Consider the following 16,901-nt stretch of genomic DNA (forward strand, 5'->3'; position numbering starts at 1 on the left):
AATCTATTCACAGCATTGTAGGGCACCTGACTTTAGCTATACAGGTATGTTGACTAGTACTGGTCCCAGTACAGAACTACGGGGACCCTACCATTTACTGCTCTCCAGTGTGAAAGATGACCATTTATGTCTCCCTTCGCTCTACCGGTTCAGCAACTCTGGACTCTAGAGCTCATACTCTGTCTCTGAGGGCCATGAGGTGCTTGCACTGCATGCCCCCATAGTCCACCTGCCCCCAAGGCAGGTAATCATACGTGCTGTTGTCAGTGCAATAAAGTGGATAGCCCCCACTCTGCTAGTGGACAGCTTGCATTGTTTTTTGGGTGGGTGGGTTGGTTGTGTTTCGTTTTGTTTTGTTCTGTTCGTGGAGGGGTGGCTGTTTATTGGCCTAACTTTAGATCTTGGGCTGACCAATACCCTCCCTTCAGCATGTTTATTATGAAGAGTAAACACTGTGACTCAGATTAAAATGAACTTAATAGATTAGTAGGAGTGGCCTTAGGCCAAGGCTTCTGAGATAGAGGCTTATGTCTTTGTCCTGGACCGTGACACCAGTGAGGAGATTCTCATCAAAGGAGGAGGCAACTTTGGAGGTAATTTTTTTTTCCAGGAGGAAAATCTGGCAACCTTAGTAAAATAGGTAGCAAAGGTTTAAGCCTAGGAATATTAAACCCAGGAATCCTGCAAGGATAGCTAGCATGAAGAAGCCAGTCAAGGTGTTTTCAGTGCATAAATCCAAGCAAGGGAATATTAAACTGTGGAGTGAGATGTTCTGACCAGAAATCCTCTTGTCTAATGCACAGACCCTACCCCATTCTTAAAAACAAACTCTTACCCTCCATATAATAAGGGTATTCAGGAAAAGACTACACATGGTTAACATACACATTCTCCTTAAAGGACTCTGCATATGAAGATGGAGAGGATATTAAGGAAGGCCTGTGAGTACCCCAAGTGCTCATACTGCCTTTTTTGCTGCATGCTCAGCTGCAGCTCGCTTTAGAGGGCTGTAAGCGAACAGGTTGCCTTGCAGGGTGGCTTAAACGAACTCTATTCCCTGAGAGCCTAGTGTTCAATTTTTATGTATGTCACTTAAGTTATATGATCATCTAGCACTGCCATCTCTTAGATGGTCTTCCTATTAGGGCTCTTGTTAACTGATTTAACTTCTAAGGTATCCCTCCTTGGCATATCTGTTAGGGAAAACTTGACTTTTTCTACACATTAAATGGGGCATAACTAAATTGAGTTTAATTCACCCCTTTCAGCTATTCTGGGGCAAGTGTATGTGGAAACTTCTTTCAGCTTAAGGCATTTTTAAAGTGACATATTAAATTGAAATAGGGCACTTTTCATATGAAATAAGAATGTCCACAGAGAGACTTGCACCAAAATAAATATTTGAATTAAAAGATATTGTGGTCCTAGTTTGTATGTAGACATGCCCTTCTAGGGCATGTTCTGGAGAAGCTGATGAAAACCCTGGCAAAGACCCACTTCCCCAGTCTCTCATACCAAAGAAATCCAGAACAAAATTATTCCCCCCCACCCCCTCCTGATTTGTTCCCATTCTGGATAAAGAGATTCTGAATCATAAACCTTACTTTTTCTTACAGCTTCTCAAAATAAATCCTGTCTCGTTCCATTGGAGCTAAGCGTATGTAGGCTAGAATGTAATCCCAGCAAATATCAATACCATGGTAACGAGGTTGGGGAGAAGAAAGCTACAATATTTTGCATGGCTGTGGGCTTAGTTTATGGACTGATGACCCATAGGTACACCTAACAATAATCTATTCATTTGTGAGATCACTTCTTGATCATCAGAAATAAGAGGAGGTTGCAGAGATTCTGAATCCATGAAAGCAGAATTAGGCCCATCATTCCTGTACTTATTTCTCAAGAAGGGATAGTACATAATTCAATATGTTTTTAGTCTCAAAAGTGACCTAAATGTTTCAGCACCTCCTGGATCTGAAAGAAGTAAATAAATTCCTCAGCCTGCCTTCCTTGCAAATTGAGATATGAAAATCTGTCCACTAGGTAAGTTGATACTTTTCACATGTTACATAAACCCTTTCTTCAAAGCTTAAAGGATTTTTACCAAACAATTAAACTTCACAAAATCTGTGTGAAGTAGGTCAGTATAATATTCACTGTGCGGAAGGACAAGCTGAGGTCCAGAGAAGTGATTTGCCAGCCATCACATACTGAGTGATCAGCAGAGCTGAGAACAGAATCTAGGCGTCTATTCTCCATTGTCAGTTCTAATCGCTAGACAACACTTGCTTTTATCCAGTAGAAAAGTTTCAGGATAAGTTGAAATATTTGTATTTTAAAATTTTATCATCACATGAAAAAAATACAGATTTTAGACATTACATATCAACCAAAGACTACAAGCAGAATGACATTCTGAATCCAAACATTTCTGTTCTCAGCATTTTATTTGTTCAAAGCTATGACCTTTTCTCCAAACAGGTTTATACTTTTTTAATAAAAGGGCAAGGTAGATATTCTCTGAAACAACTGCTTTTGTTTTTTATGGTTCAAGGATCACCTGGGCTGCAAAGTTTGGATCCAGATTTGATTAGCCTCCATTTGAGGTGGTTCGTTCAGGCTTGTCTTGTATTACAATATTCAGCACCACTACTTAGGATTTAGATAGTACTTTTGTTCTTCAAGGAGCTTTACACATGTTAATCAATTAATACTCCTGACCCTTTCTGAGAGCTAAGTAAGGTATTGGCCTTGTTTCACATATGGGGAGACTGAGGCAGATAGTTTAGGGCTGCCAGAAAAGCCCCACTATTGTATTAGAGCAGAGATTAGAACTCAAGAATACCTGATTCCTAGAAACAGGCTTTGGATACTTTACAGAAATGCTGTCATTACAAACCAAAGCCAATCAGAAATGTACTGCTAGCGCTCTTATTGAGGCATGCGTTGAACAATGATTGACATGAACCAGCAGATGGTGCTGTTTAACTGAAAAAGAATAACTGATCTAATTGGCATGAACAAACAGAAGCATCTTTTTAGTGAGTCCTCTTTCTCATAGAATAGCATTCTTCAGAGTTCTCAGTTTTTTAAAATATGTCAGTGCTAACCATTAAATGTATCCTAGAATGATATTAATTTAGTCTTTGGGCCAAAGGATTCTGGATGCTCAATGAAAGCAACACTGGAAAGTGAAGGAGGAGAATAGCTTTCTTTGGGCTAGGTGGAAAAAAGAAATCTGGAATTAGGGAAATCTTCAAAGCTAATTGTCCTCCAAAACAACTGGATGAGAAATGTTGTATAAGAGCCAGGTATTTTTCTTATAGTGGCCTAATTCACCTCAATGAGTTCAACAAACTAAGGAGATGGGGCTGCCTGTGTTTGCTCTACAGAAGTTCTGTGACTCATTGTCTTCGCTTTACTATCAGATGATGCACCCAACCCCCAATTAAAGTTTCTCTGTAAGGTAAGCATAACAGAGTTACACTCTGAGGCTTGCTTTCTAGATGTGACAAGGCCAGGAGTGTTACATAGCACAGTGAGACATTAAACAGTCTCATACACAGGCCTCTATCATTTGAACTAAATCAGAGAGCTCTCAGCTGGTAGCAGGACTTGGTTCTTTATTGTATTTGTAAGCAGCAGTCACTAGAGGGCAACATTATTCTCTCTCTCTCTCTCAAATCCATCTAGATCCTTGAAGGAAAGCGCACCTGAACCAGGCCCCATCATCCTATCCTGAAAGTCAGGAAAGTGGTGAATGGATTTCAGGAAATCTGTGTTGTTTGCCAGGGTTGGTGGTGGATGCTCAGTAGGAGTTCCATCTCATCCCCACAGTTCCTTGATGCTATCATTATGTACCATTACTGTATCTTCTCCTTTTATCCACTCGTACATCGCATTGGTGCCCGCAGGAAATCTCCTTCCAAGGGAGCAGTGCAGGGTCACGTCCTTCCCCAGGACATAACAATTCACTTCTTGTACTTCAGTGATGAAGTAAGGAACTTTACTATCTGGGCTAAAAGCAAGATATGGTTTTACTTTGGGATCTGAGTGACACATCCAGAATCTCAGATTGGGACTGGTTTTATTGCATATAAACGAGGGTGAGCAAAACAATTGTATTTAAAATATATAACGTTTGTATCAGACTTCTGGGGAAATGCATTGAAGGAAGCTGGTTTTATTTATATCTCTCTGCTAGTGTCCAGAAGAAAATCTGACTTTCTGATAACTAACTGCTAGTGAATGTTAAAGTTTTAGTAATTAAAATACAAAAGTTTACAAAAGCTGTCAATATAGGGGAGCTGCAATTGTTATAAAGGAGCACTGGAGTGAGACTTAAACCCAGGAGAAGTGATTATTGCAATCATTTTGTACATTTTATGTAGAAGTTAACAGAATAATCACTTTTCTATATATATTTTAAACCATCTTGTACAATTTAATAGCTATTATATCCCTGCTATAGAATGCTGTAGGATGGTTTAAAAAATGTCTATAGAAATAAGGTTTCATTATATATAGGTTAGAAAGAGAGTGAGATAAGGCCAGAAGGGACCAATGTGATCATCTAGTCTGACCCTCTGCATAATACAGGCCATAGAACTTCCCTGAATTAATACCTGTTCGAACTACAGCATATCTTTTAGACAAACATCCCATCTTGATTTAAAAAAATGTCCCATGGTAGAGACTCTACCACAATTACCCTGACAGTTAAAATTTTGTGCCTTATTTCAAGTTTGAGGCGGACAAAAATGTTAGGGTCAAGAATTGATCCCTGTGGGACCCCACTAGAAACACACCTGCTTGATGATGATTCCTTGTTTACAGTTATATTTTGAGGCCTATCAGTTGGCCAGTTGTTAATCCATTTAATGTGTGCCATGTTACTTTTCAGAGTAACAGCCGTGTTAGTCTGTATTCGCAAAAAGAAAAGGAGTACTTGTGGCACCTTAGAGACTAACCAATTTATTTATTGATGCATCCGATGAAGTGAGCTGTAGCTCATAAAAGCTTATGCTCAAATAAATTGGTTAGTCTCTAAGGTGCCATAAGTACTCCTTTTCTTTTTGCATGTTACTTTTGTATCATTCTGGTTTCTTAATCAAGATGTCATGTGGTGTACTTACAGAAGCCTAAATATATTACATCAACACTTAATTATGTCAACCACTCCTGTGATCGCATTGAAAAAAAGATATCAAGTTAGTTTGACAGAGCTATCTTTCAGAAACTCATGATGTCTGTTCCAAAGACGGTTGCACAGAGTGTGAACTTGTGCTTGTAGGGAATGAGTCACGCTGGTGGCACCCTGAAGTGAGAGAGAGAGAACAGATACCGGGGCATGCTGCACAGAGGAGGATGTACTTTTTATTTGCTAGATCTTTCTAAAGATTTTCTCTACTTACTCGTACACCCACTCTTCCTCAATCCAGTTATCTGTGCAGGTTTTATTTTTTTATGCCAATACTAAATCCTACACTCTAACTTTCAAGTTTCCCTGGACAGGGTTATTAAAAAAAAGTACCTTAGCTTTCTCATTTGTTTTTCATAATTCATTGAATTCTTCTTACCATCCCATCATTCCTCTAGCTGCTGTCACAACTTTTATCCATCATCAAGGAGCTCAAACTGTTGATCAATCAGTTAGTCATTGTGCTCCGGGGCAAGCTGGTGTGTCATGTAAACAAGCCCTTAGATACAAGTTAGTTTCAAACAGGAGAACATCAAGGCATGCCAGGAACTCCATACAGCGGGTCAGTGGGTGGCAAGTTAGTGTGCTACAGATTCACACTCTGGCTTGCAGTGCTTTCACACGCTATGTAGACAAGCCCTGAGCTCAGAAACATGATAGATGCTGTCACTCAGCCTCTATGCCTCAGTGTACCCATCTGCAAATAATACTAATCAACCACATGTTGATCTTGTGCGGCTTAATTAATACAATTTTGATCCTTGGATGAATGTTGCTTTATAAGTGCCATGTATTTTTTTTGGTTAAGTCACCTGACCTTGGGGGTCTGATCCTACAAACACTTATTGTAGTGCTTGATATCTCAAGTAGTCCTTTTGAAGTCAATGGGATCACTCATGTAGTAAACAGTGAGCACTATGCTCAGAAATAAGTTATTTTGGTTTAGTTGGGTTTGGGTTTTTACGGGATTTGTCAGAGTGGATTGATTTAAATCAAGGTGATTTAAAATTAACTTTTCCATTTGTACTTCAGTTATTTTCTAAATAAAGGTACATTCTCATTGGTTGATATAACTATTAAAACATGTTGATTTATAACTAGATAGAGCAAGGGGTGGGCAGACTGTGGTCCGGGGGCTGCATTCAGCCGTCCAGCTGTTTAATCCGGCCCTCGAGCTCCCACCAAGCAGTGGGGTCCGGGGCTTGCCCCACTCCGTGCGGCTCCCAGAAGCAGTGGCATGTCCCCTCTCCGGCTCCTACATTTAGGGTCAACCAAGGGGCTCTGCGTGCTGCCCCCACAGCTCCCATTGACCGGGAACCATGGCCAATGGGAGCTGCAGGGGCAGCGCCTGTGGATGGGGCAGTGTTCAGAAGCACCTGGCCATGCCTCACTGTAGGAGCAGGAGGGGAGACATGCCACTGCTTCTGGGAGCTGCTTGAGGTAAGTGCCGCCTGGAGCCTGCACCCCTGACCCCCTCCTGTGCTTCAACCCCCTGCCCCAGCCTGGAGCCTGCCACCCCCTGCACCCTGAACTCCTCATTTCTAGTCCCACCCCAGAGCCCTCACCCCCTCCCTCACCCCAATCCCCAATTTTGTGAGCATTCATGGCCTGCCATACAATTTCCATACCCAGATGTGGCCTTGGGCCAAAAAGTTTGCCCACCCCGAGATAGGGTCTTTACACTAGATTTGGTACATCTTTTGCTACCTAGGAAGGTAAAATACTATAACTATATACATTTATTTAAGCAATTATATAGCTTAATATCTTGAGATTCTTATTAATTGTAAATTTTCACTGTTGGAAAATGGTGAATGATATATTGGTTATTTACTACATAATTAACTTTTTGCTCATGATTTGTGTTAAGCTACATTAGGATCATAATTGGATTTAATTAAACACACAAAGCAGCATATAACATTTATTTTTAGTAAACAAAACAAGCCCCTAATACAGTATATGACCTATTGTGCTGTATTTATAAAACTTGCCTTCAAAAGTTAGATATTTTCCCCCTGATTCTTTGTTTATATAGAAAAGCAACCTTTAACTCAAAGTTTTTGATAGAGGTTCATGGATTTGGCATTTTTTTTTATTTAAATGTTTTACAAATTTAGGCCTTAACAAATTTTGTATTTAATTCAGATTTCATTTTAAACTGGTTTATTTTTAAACAGAAAAAAATATAATTTAAATAAGTCAAAACAATCCAAATTTATTTATTTATTTATTTTCAAAAGAATCATTGATTTTTATCCACCCCTTGGATTATAACATCTGGTTTCTTTCAAGCTGCTTTACATTTTAAAGTGTGGCTTTGTCTATATATTTGTCTATATCCATACAAAATGGGAAATGACTGCCTAGGAAGGAGTACTGCGGAAAGGGATCTGGGGGTCATAGTGGATCAGAAGCTAAATATGAGTCAACAGTGTAATGCTGTTGGAAAAAAAGCAAACATCATTCTGGAATGTATTAGCAAGAGTATTGTAAGAAAGACATGAGAAGTAATTCTTCTGCTCTGCTCCGTGCTGATTAGGCCTCAACTGGAGTATTGTGTCCAGTTCTGGGCGTCACATTTCAGGAAAGATGTGGACAAACTGTAGAGAGTTAGGGACAACAGATGTATTAATCTGGCCCTCAAGCTCCCGCCAGGGAGCAGGGTTTGGGGCTTGCCCTGCTTCGTGCGGCTCCCGGAAGCAGTAGCATGTCCCCCCTCCAGTTCCTATGCACGGGGCAGCCAGGGGCTTCCATACGCTGCCTCTGACCCAAGTGCCACTCCCACAGTCCCATTGGCTGGGAACCACGGCCAATGGCAGCTGCAGGGGTGGCACCTGCGGACAGGGCACCACACAGAGCCTCCTGGCTGTGCCTCCGTGTAGGAGCCAGAGGGGGGACATGCTGCTGCTTCTGGGAGCTGCTTGAGGTAAGCACACCCCAGAGTCTGCACCCCTAAACCCCTCCCATGTCCCAACCCCCTGCTCCAGCCCTGATCACCCTCCTGCCCTCTGAACCCCTCGGTCCCAGCCCGGAGCACCCTCCTACACCCCCAACCCCTCATCCCCAGCCCCACTCCAGAGCTCGCACTCCCAGCCGGAGCCCTAACTCCCCTGCCCCTGCAACCCTCAATTTTGTGAGCATTCATGGCCCGCCATACAATTTCCATACCCAGATGTGGCCCTCAGGCCAAAAAGTTTGCCCACCTTTGGGTTAAACACTGGAATAAATTGCCTAGGGAGGTGGTGGAATCTCCATCACTGGAGATTTTTAAGAGCAGGTTGGACAAACACCTGTCAGGGATGGTCTAGATAATACTTAGTCCTGCCTTGAGTGCAGGGGACTGGACTAGATGACCTCTCAAGATCCCTTCCAGTTCTGTGATTCTATATAAGCAAAATTAATAGAAAACCAGATTTAGGGTAGACTACTGGAGATATTCTGGCTCTTAATGGGTATAGTCTACTGCCCTGGGTGAGAGTAAGTAGCACTGATACATTTTGACCTATGTGTTACTAATGAAATAGCCACCTGGTTGGCCGTCCTTATCGCTGCCTAGGATAGCTTCTTTAGAACAGGTATTTTATAATGCTAATTAAAATTTCCAACCAGGATTCATTTATTTACTAATTATGTTTCTCTGCTGACTCAAGGAAAAATGAGCATTTGTTCTGAACATAAATCATTATCTGTGGAAGATGAACATCAGGAACTAACGAATTAAGAGCATCTTCATGAAATACCTGGGGAGTGGGGAAGGAGGGGACAAATCCAGTTTTGAAAGTGGTCTGAGCCTAAGAGACTGGAATAAAAAAAGCATGAATTGCTTAGTCTTCAGTAAATATCCTACAACTTGGGATGAAATTCACCGATCATGTGCAAAGCCTGTTCAAAGCTTCCTGCACCTCTGAGGCTCTGTTTTTGGGCTGCAGAAGGTTCTGTAGCATCACTGTGGGACGGTGTTCAATGCTGTTCTAGAACTGGTAGGTCCATAGTGGGAGGCCAAATGAAAGAAAAGGCCCTTAGCTGCAGAGTTTAAAACAAATCAGAACTATCTTTTCTTGGCAGGTCTTTACCTTCCACTCTTTGGAAGTGTGCTCAGACACTCCCCAGAGTGGTATGCCTCAATGACATTATAAAGTAAACAGCACGGCATAAGGAACAAAATTGAGAGAAAACAACAGTTATTTGTCCCATATTTCTTGGAGAGACCCTCCCAAGTCTCTTTCTGTTCTCTGGAAACTGAGAATGAAGCTCTTTATTTACCCCATCCCATTCCCAACAGGCTTTGACAGAACTATAGATAACATCTTAGCTGCCTTTTATATTCCAGCTCCCAGCCTGCCCTGCTTATCTAGTCCTGTGAGAGAGAAGCTGGCTAGACCTACCTAGAGGCAGCTGACTAGAGTGGGCAGAAAGGGGCCCCAGGCCCACCTGCTTGTGGAACTTACCTCAAAGATGCTAACTCAGTGTTAGTGGGAAGGGCTTTCTCATTCCCCAAACTGCCAATGTGAGACCATTGCCAATATGACCAACCCCAAATGTTCAAAAAATCACGAGGTAGGCCCCAAAATATCAGGAGATTGGCTTAAAAGTCATGAGATTTAAAAATAATAATACATTTTTTGGTTTTTGAACCTCTTGTGTGCACTCAGGTCACATTTGCAAACTTTTCTCTGCAACCTTGAAAGCTAGAAACTTGCTTTATACTTTAAATGTCAGCTGAGATTTTCACATAATCACTTGCCTCCGGCACCTGAGGCCTGAAATAAAACCTCAACTATATTGAGATTTGTGATAAAGTCATGGGAGCTGGTAATGCTATGTGACTTCTTCTTCCTGAGGAATCTCATCCTCTATTCTTAGAGCTATTATTCTTAGAATGGAGTGGGACTGGCTCACAAGGGTTATGCTCTTAAACCTTAAAGGCCTGGTCTGGTACCAGAGATGAGCCATCGTACCTACCTATGGGGGTCGGGGGACAGAGTGAGGGCAGTAGCTTTAGCAGAAGTTACTGACTGAGCATGCTCAGTCTGTGTGAGCAGGCTCAGTATAAGTCAAGCAGGAAATCTGGGGGAGGGGAGGCATGTAACCCCTCTTATACAGCCAGTAACAGGGAGGTGTGAAAATAGCCTGGGAAAAGAGGTCATAGGACACACAATTATGCAGATCCAGTGGACTTAATGCTTTGTGCAGAGAGGGAACGGAGGTAGCAGTAACTATCCACCCTATCAGTTGAAGCAGTGGCTGCCTTGCATCCAACCACATATTAAATTCATTCCATCTCATTTCCTGGTTACTGCCCAGCACAAAGCTCATTTAATTGATCTCTCCTCTAGTTAGAGTGCAGTCTTCCTGGCTTGTTACACAGACTCTGAATAAAATACATGTCAGGTTAGGAGAGATTTGCATTTAATCTTCAGTAAGGAAATGAATACTCTGTATACCAGTGAAGGTTATTAGGTATTTCCCTCCATATTACACATCACATTGAATCTGAATACAACTCAGAAAGGAAACATAAAACATGGAAATTACAAAAGGGGCTGGGAAGCAAAACCACACAAATGTTTCTTAACAGGACTTATTTCACTTCTCTGAGCTCTGTTTGAAAAGCCCAAAGGGTCTCCCAGAAATATAGAGCCACAGGGTTAGAAAGGACCACAAGGGTCATCTAGTCTAACCCCCTGACAAGATTCAGGATTTGTTGTGTCTAAACCATCCAAGACAGATGGCTATCCAGCTTCTTTTTGAAAACCTCCAGTGAAGGAGTGTCCACGACTTCCCTAGGCAGTTTCTTCCATTGTTCTACTGTTCTTATAGTTAGGAAGTTTTTCCCAAAATTTAATGTAAATCTGCTATGTTGTGGTTTGAACCCATTGCTTCTTGTCCTGCCCTCTGTGGCAAGAGAGAACAATTTTTCTCCATCTTTTTTTATGGCAGCCTTTCAAGTATTTGAAGACCCTATCATACCCCCCACTTAATCTCCTCTTTTCCAAATGAAACATACCCAGGTCCTTTAGCCTTTGTTCATATGGCTTGCATTCCATCTCTTTGATCATCTTTGTTGCTCATCTCTGAATCCTTTACAGTTTCTCTACATCCTTTCTGTACAGTGGTGACCAAAATTGGACACAGTACTCCAGCTGAGGCCTAACCTGCTTCGAGTAGAGCAGTATTATCACCTCCCATGACTTGCATGCTATGCCTCTGTTAATGCAACCCAAAATTGACTTTTCTTTTTTTGCAACAGCATCGCATTGTTGACTCATGTTCAGGTTGTGATCCACCACAACTCCCAGATCATTGTCAGCAGTGCTGCTGCCAAGCCAGTTATCCCCCATGTTGTATTTGTGCATTTGTTTTTTCTTTCCTAAATGTGACACCTTACATTCGTTGAATTTCATTTTGTTGTCTATAGCCCAGTTCTCCAATTTATCAAGATCCAAAGTGTTTATCATCCAAAGTGTTTCCAACCCCCCTTGCTTTGTGTCATCTGCAGATTTGATCAGTATGCTCTCTGTTCCTACATCGAGGTCATTAATAAATATGTTAAATAACATTAGAGCCAGAACAGATCCCTGTGGAAACCCATGTGAGACCTCCCTCCAATCCAACATCATTCCTTTAATAGTTACTCTTTGTTTGCGGTTGCTTAACCAATTATGTATCCATTTAATGGTAGTTCTACCAAGCCCGCATTTCTCCAGCTTACTTATGAGAATGTCATGTAGGACTGTGTCAAAAACTTTGCCAAAGTCCAGGTATATTATGTCCACCATATTTCCTCTATCCACCAAACCAGTTACCTTGTCAAAGGAGGAAATCAATCTGGTTTGGCTGCTAGTGATTACTCCTTGATCCTCCAGGGATTTGCAAATTGAATATTTTATATACATTGCTCTAGTAGCTTCCCAGGTATCGAGGTCAGGCTGACTAGTCTATGAGTCCCTGGCTTCTCCTTTCCCCCCTTTTTAAATATGGGCAGTCCAATAGCCCTTCTCCCCTCTTCCAGGACCTCTCCTGTCATCCATGAGTTTGCAAATATTATTGCCAGTGGCTCTGAGATTTCTTCAGCTAATTCCTTCAGCATCCTGGGGTGAATAGCTTCAGGCCCTGCTGACTTGAATTAATTCAAATTGGTCAGAAGATCTTTGACTATTCTGTACTTATCCCGATCTGCATCCCTTTCCCTTTATTGTCTATGATAACTTTGCTAGTCATCTGGTCACATGTTTTTTGTGAGAAGACTGAAGCTAAGTAGGCATTGAGCAACTCTGCCTTCCTATCATCTTCTGTTACCAGGGCACATTCTCCACTGAGTAACCTCATTAGTTTTTAGATCACTAAAAAGCTCCTTGTGCAGCCACATTGGCTTCTTGTGGCTCTCCTTATCTTTCCTCTGCATCAGAATAGCTTGATGTTGAGCCTAGTATTACATCTTTTAGGAACTGTGAGCCCCTTTTGACTCCTTTTTGTCCTAATTGGTCTCTCCATGGGACTTTGCCTACTATTTCTTTGAGTTGGATGAAATCTCCCTTTCTGAAGTCCAGTGTCCTTGTTTGGCTGTTCTCATGTCCTCCTTTCCTTAGGCTCTTGAATTCTATCATATCATGATCAATTCCTCCCCAGTACCCGATCACCTTCGTGTTCACAACTAATTCATCTCTGTTGGTCAAAACCAGGTCCAAAAATGGAAGTTCTCTCCTTCCCCTGCCCCCCACAGTTGTTTCCTGAACTTTCTGAATCAGAAAGTTGTCCCCTGGGCATGCTAAGAACTTGCAGGACATACTATGTTTTGCTGTATTAGTCTTCCGACAGATATCAGGGAAGTTAATATATCCCAAATTTTGATCGCTTGGTCAGAATTGTGAGAAGCTGGACTTGGCAGAAGAAACAAATCCACTGCAGCTTACAGATCTGAAGTAATCTTTTTTCATGTCACTCCCTTGTCTTCTAGGCAGTACCAGTGCTCCATCGCTTGGTAGGAGGCCGTGTGGCCCAGTGGATAAGGCACTGAATGGGGACTTGGGGATCTAGCTGTTGTGTTCCTAGCTCTACATCATACCTGTTGTGTTACTTTAGGCAAGTCACTTTACTCAGCTGCAAAACGAAAATAGCCCACTTTGAGATCGATGCGTGAAAAGTGCTATATAAGATGACTCCTTCATTTCCATCTCTGACTGTCTTCACATTTCCCCTTATGTATGGAATGTCCTTTCCTTCACATTCAGGTCCCTTCCAAAGACTGCCTTCTTCCATAATGCCAACAAGAAGTGAATAAAATCTAACACTAAAATATCTATGTAGATATATTACTCCACTTTCTTTCTTCCTCTGGACTCCCCAGTGCAACACCTCTTCCCTTTATGAGAGGGGCTGTCTTATTCTGTGTCTTGTACAGGGCCAAACACATTGTTGGTATTTTGCATATTAATAATAGAGCCTTCAGCTGTGAGTGTGAGAGGCTCAAGAGGGTGGTAAAAGGCTGTTAAATATTTTCATTTCTAGGTGCTGGTTTGAATGCATCCTGCATTGGCTGTAACTGGAAGTTCCCATCTGATGGCTTCTTGGTACCCTATATGAAGTGAACTTGATGGTCTCTGCTCAGTGGATGTATTTGCTAGAGCAAGTTGGAACATTTTCAACAAGAGGTATTTTCATCAAAATATGGTGTTTGCTGAAGCTGAAATGTTCTGCGAAGACCTGTTGATTTTGACAAAATTTGTGTTTCTGAGGTCCAGGGTAGTAGACTCGCTGGTCATCTCTGAGGAGAACGAGAGAGGGAGCCCCAAATTGAAAATGTGACATTTTAGATCCTAAAACAGATGTTTTAACACAATTCTGATTCATGAGCATATTCGAAAAGTTTTGTTTTCATTCCAGTGTGGAATAAAAACAAACTTTGAAACCTTGAAAGTTGTCACAAAATGGAATTGTCATCCTCTGGCCAGCTCTAGTGTTTTCAGATCACAAAAGGAACCCCTGTAGGCTGTTTTAGGATGACTGTGTAGAAGAAACTTGCCTCTCCAATTAGCTCTTCCAGGCCAGTGTTGAAGATCCTTGGAAACGTGTGTTCCTGCCACCCACACAAGTCCTTCTATGTGGGTAAAAAGAGAATGTCAGTCTGTATAACTATGCACCTAGCACCGTTCACCAGCACTCAGTTCTCATCCACATATTTAAACAATACCAGAATAATCCTTAGACATACTGAACATCTTATCTTTGGTAGAAAATGCAGTTATGGACTGTTCCCGCAGCTGCCTCTCTCCTGCCTTTCACTTTATTTTTTTCCTAATACCCTTAGCTAAAACAGGTTATTGCAAAAAACCCATTTCAAAAGTACAATAGTTCTAAATTGAAAGATTTCTAGAGGGCACCAAATCCAAAAGGAAATCCCGTCCTCCAGTGCAAATCAAGCCTCCTCTTTTATTTGTGTCCTTTTTTAAAAAAATCAGGCACAGAGGTACCATAAAGGTTTTCTTTTCCTGTGTGAAGGCAGTAATAATAATAAGATAGCTCTGTAAGATCGAGTGGTGTAATCAGACCCTGGGGCAAAGTTTTAATTTGATTTAAACCTACTGTAGTGGGCAGAGTCTCTGAAATTCAGGTGTGAGTTATGCAGAAATTGCTCTGCCATCTGAAATAATCTCTGACAGCGAGTGTATTTGGCAAATGTTATTTAACAGCGTGGAATGCTCATTCTAAGTTATTTGCTCATAATTGCAGTTAATACACAGAGTATACTTAATTAGCTGTTAAGATTATGCTGCCGGCTGCACTTCAGTCATCTCTGCTATTTAGTTCAAGTTATAATTGGCCAAGCAATAGCTAGGATCCATTAAGTATTAGCAATAAAAACAAAATCAGGGCTTCTATGGTTTCTTGTTTTGTCATTTATTGCATTGTCCAGTGTGTTTTGACCCCATTTGAAAAGTGTTTCTACAGCTACATGTACTGAATTTCGTCACCCAAAGTGCATCCATTCTGAAATGTGTCCATGAGGGCTTTCCCTCCCATGTCGTCTCATCTTTGGAATCCTGAGATTTGTAACTTGACCATCACAAAAATATCAGATTTTAGTGCCCACTTTTAAAAAAATATATGCACAAAATATATGCGCTATTGCATACTTAATTAGGGTATATAATTACCGTGACTGTGCATACAGACTAGGTATTTCTGTACTCAAATGGCCAGCTATAGGGAAACCTGTCCTTTTGCAGATGCATATGTGTGACTTGTGCATGCAATCATAGTAACTGCGGGCACAGATTAGACAAGCAACTGTGTGTACATTTTAAAAAACTGGGTCCTTGAAATGTAACTGTGAACCTGACCATGGATTTCCATGTCTATGGGGTCTCAATGATTTCCAAATCAAAGTTGATTACAAGTGAAAAGATCAGTTTTCTTAGGTGGTAATACTGGAAACTCAGTATGATATCTGAAAGCCAAGATGGGTTCTCTGAGTCTCATGCGTCACTACAAGTAATGCAAGCTGAATTCTTTTTTCTATTGTGCCTGTCTTACAACCATAGGGTTTGCACAGGAATAAGGAAGGCAGTATAACCTAGTAGGTAGGGTAGTGGACTGGAACTCAGGAGAAGTAGGCTCTATTCGTAGCTCTGCTGCTGGATGACTTCAGGTAAGTCACTTCCCTCCCTGTTCCTCAGTTTCCCGATCAGTAAAATGGAGACAATGATACTGACCTCCTTTGTGAAGCGCTTTGAGTTCTAAAGATGGAAAAGTGCTGTGTAAGTGGTCGGTGGTATTATTATAAATGAGGGCATATTTGGAATACCATTGGTCACATGTATAAATGAGGCCTGGATTTGGGCTGCAGGAACTTTGTTAGCGGTGATCATGCAGGAGATGGAAATAACTCATCTTGAGTTTTTGTGTGCACATTCAGCTTTCTCAGTGGTGTCATATGGGTATAATTAAGGACACAATTTACTCTTGTAATTGCAGTGCATTCAATCCACAAACAAGAATAAAACCTCATGTCTTTCTCTCATAGCTGTGTTAACTTTGCAGGGCTAACAGGAGTAAAATGTACTCACACGTTGTTGGTGTTTGTTTTGTTTTGTTTTTATCGCTAACATAATCAGATGTTCCTGAATATACACAGGGCAACAGTTTTCTTAAACTACTACTACCTCTGAACATCTACACCACAGTAGGGAAACGCTACTGGTACACTATCTACACACCGGTTTTGAGCTGGATGAATTATACAGGCTGCCCAAACTGGCACTGAAAAATGTAGCTTTATGAAAGGTTTCCTCTTGTCTCAGATACCACTTCATTTGTGACATGAACTCCCACTAAGTTCCCAGCACTGTTAGAAGAAGTGAAACATGGGGTTTATAATAAAGTATAGATTCTGACATTTAAGTCATTGAATGGCTTTGTATTATTCTGTTGACCAACACTGAAAATACTTTTTTTTATAAACCGTTGGTTATTTCTGATGCTTCAAACTGATGCTGCAGATCAGGCTAGTTAGAAATAGGAGTTTATAGGATCTTAGACCCCCTTCGATTTCTTTAATTATGTGAAAGCCTTGCTGGATTCTTGGCCCTCATTTTGTAAAACAAAGCCAGTGCTCAAAATGGGTATATTTAAGAAAAATAATTTTATATGTGACAGATTTAGGAGTCCATGAAGGTGTCCCATTCCTTCCCAAATGTAG

The sequence above is a fragment of the Lepidochelys olivacea genome, assembly GCF_965140295.1.
Source record: "Lepidochelys olivacea isolate rLepOli2 genome assembly, chromosome: 6".
Classification (NCBI taxonomy): Eukaryota; Metazoa; Chordata; order Testudines; family Cheloniidae; genus Lepidochelys; species Lepidochelys olivacea.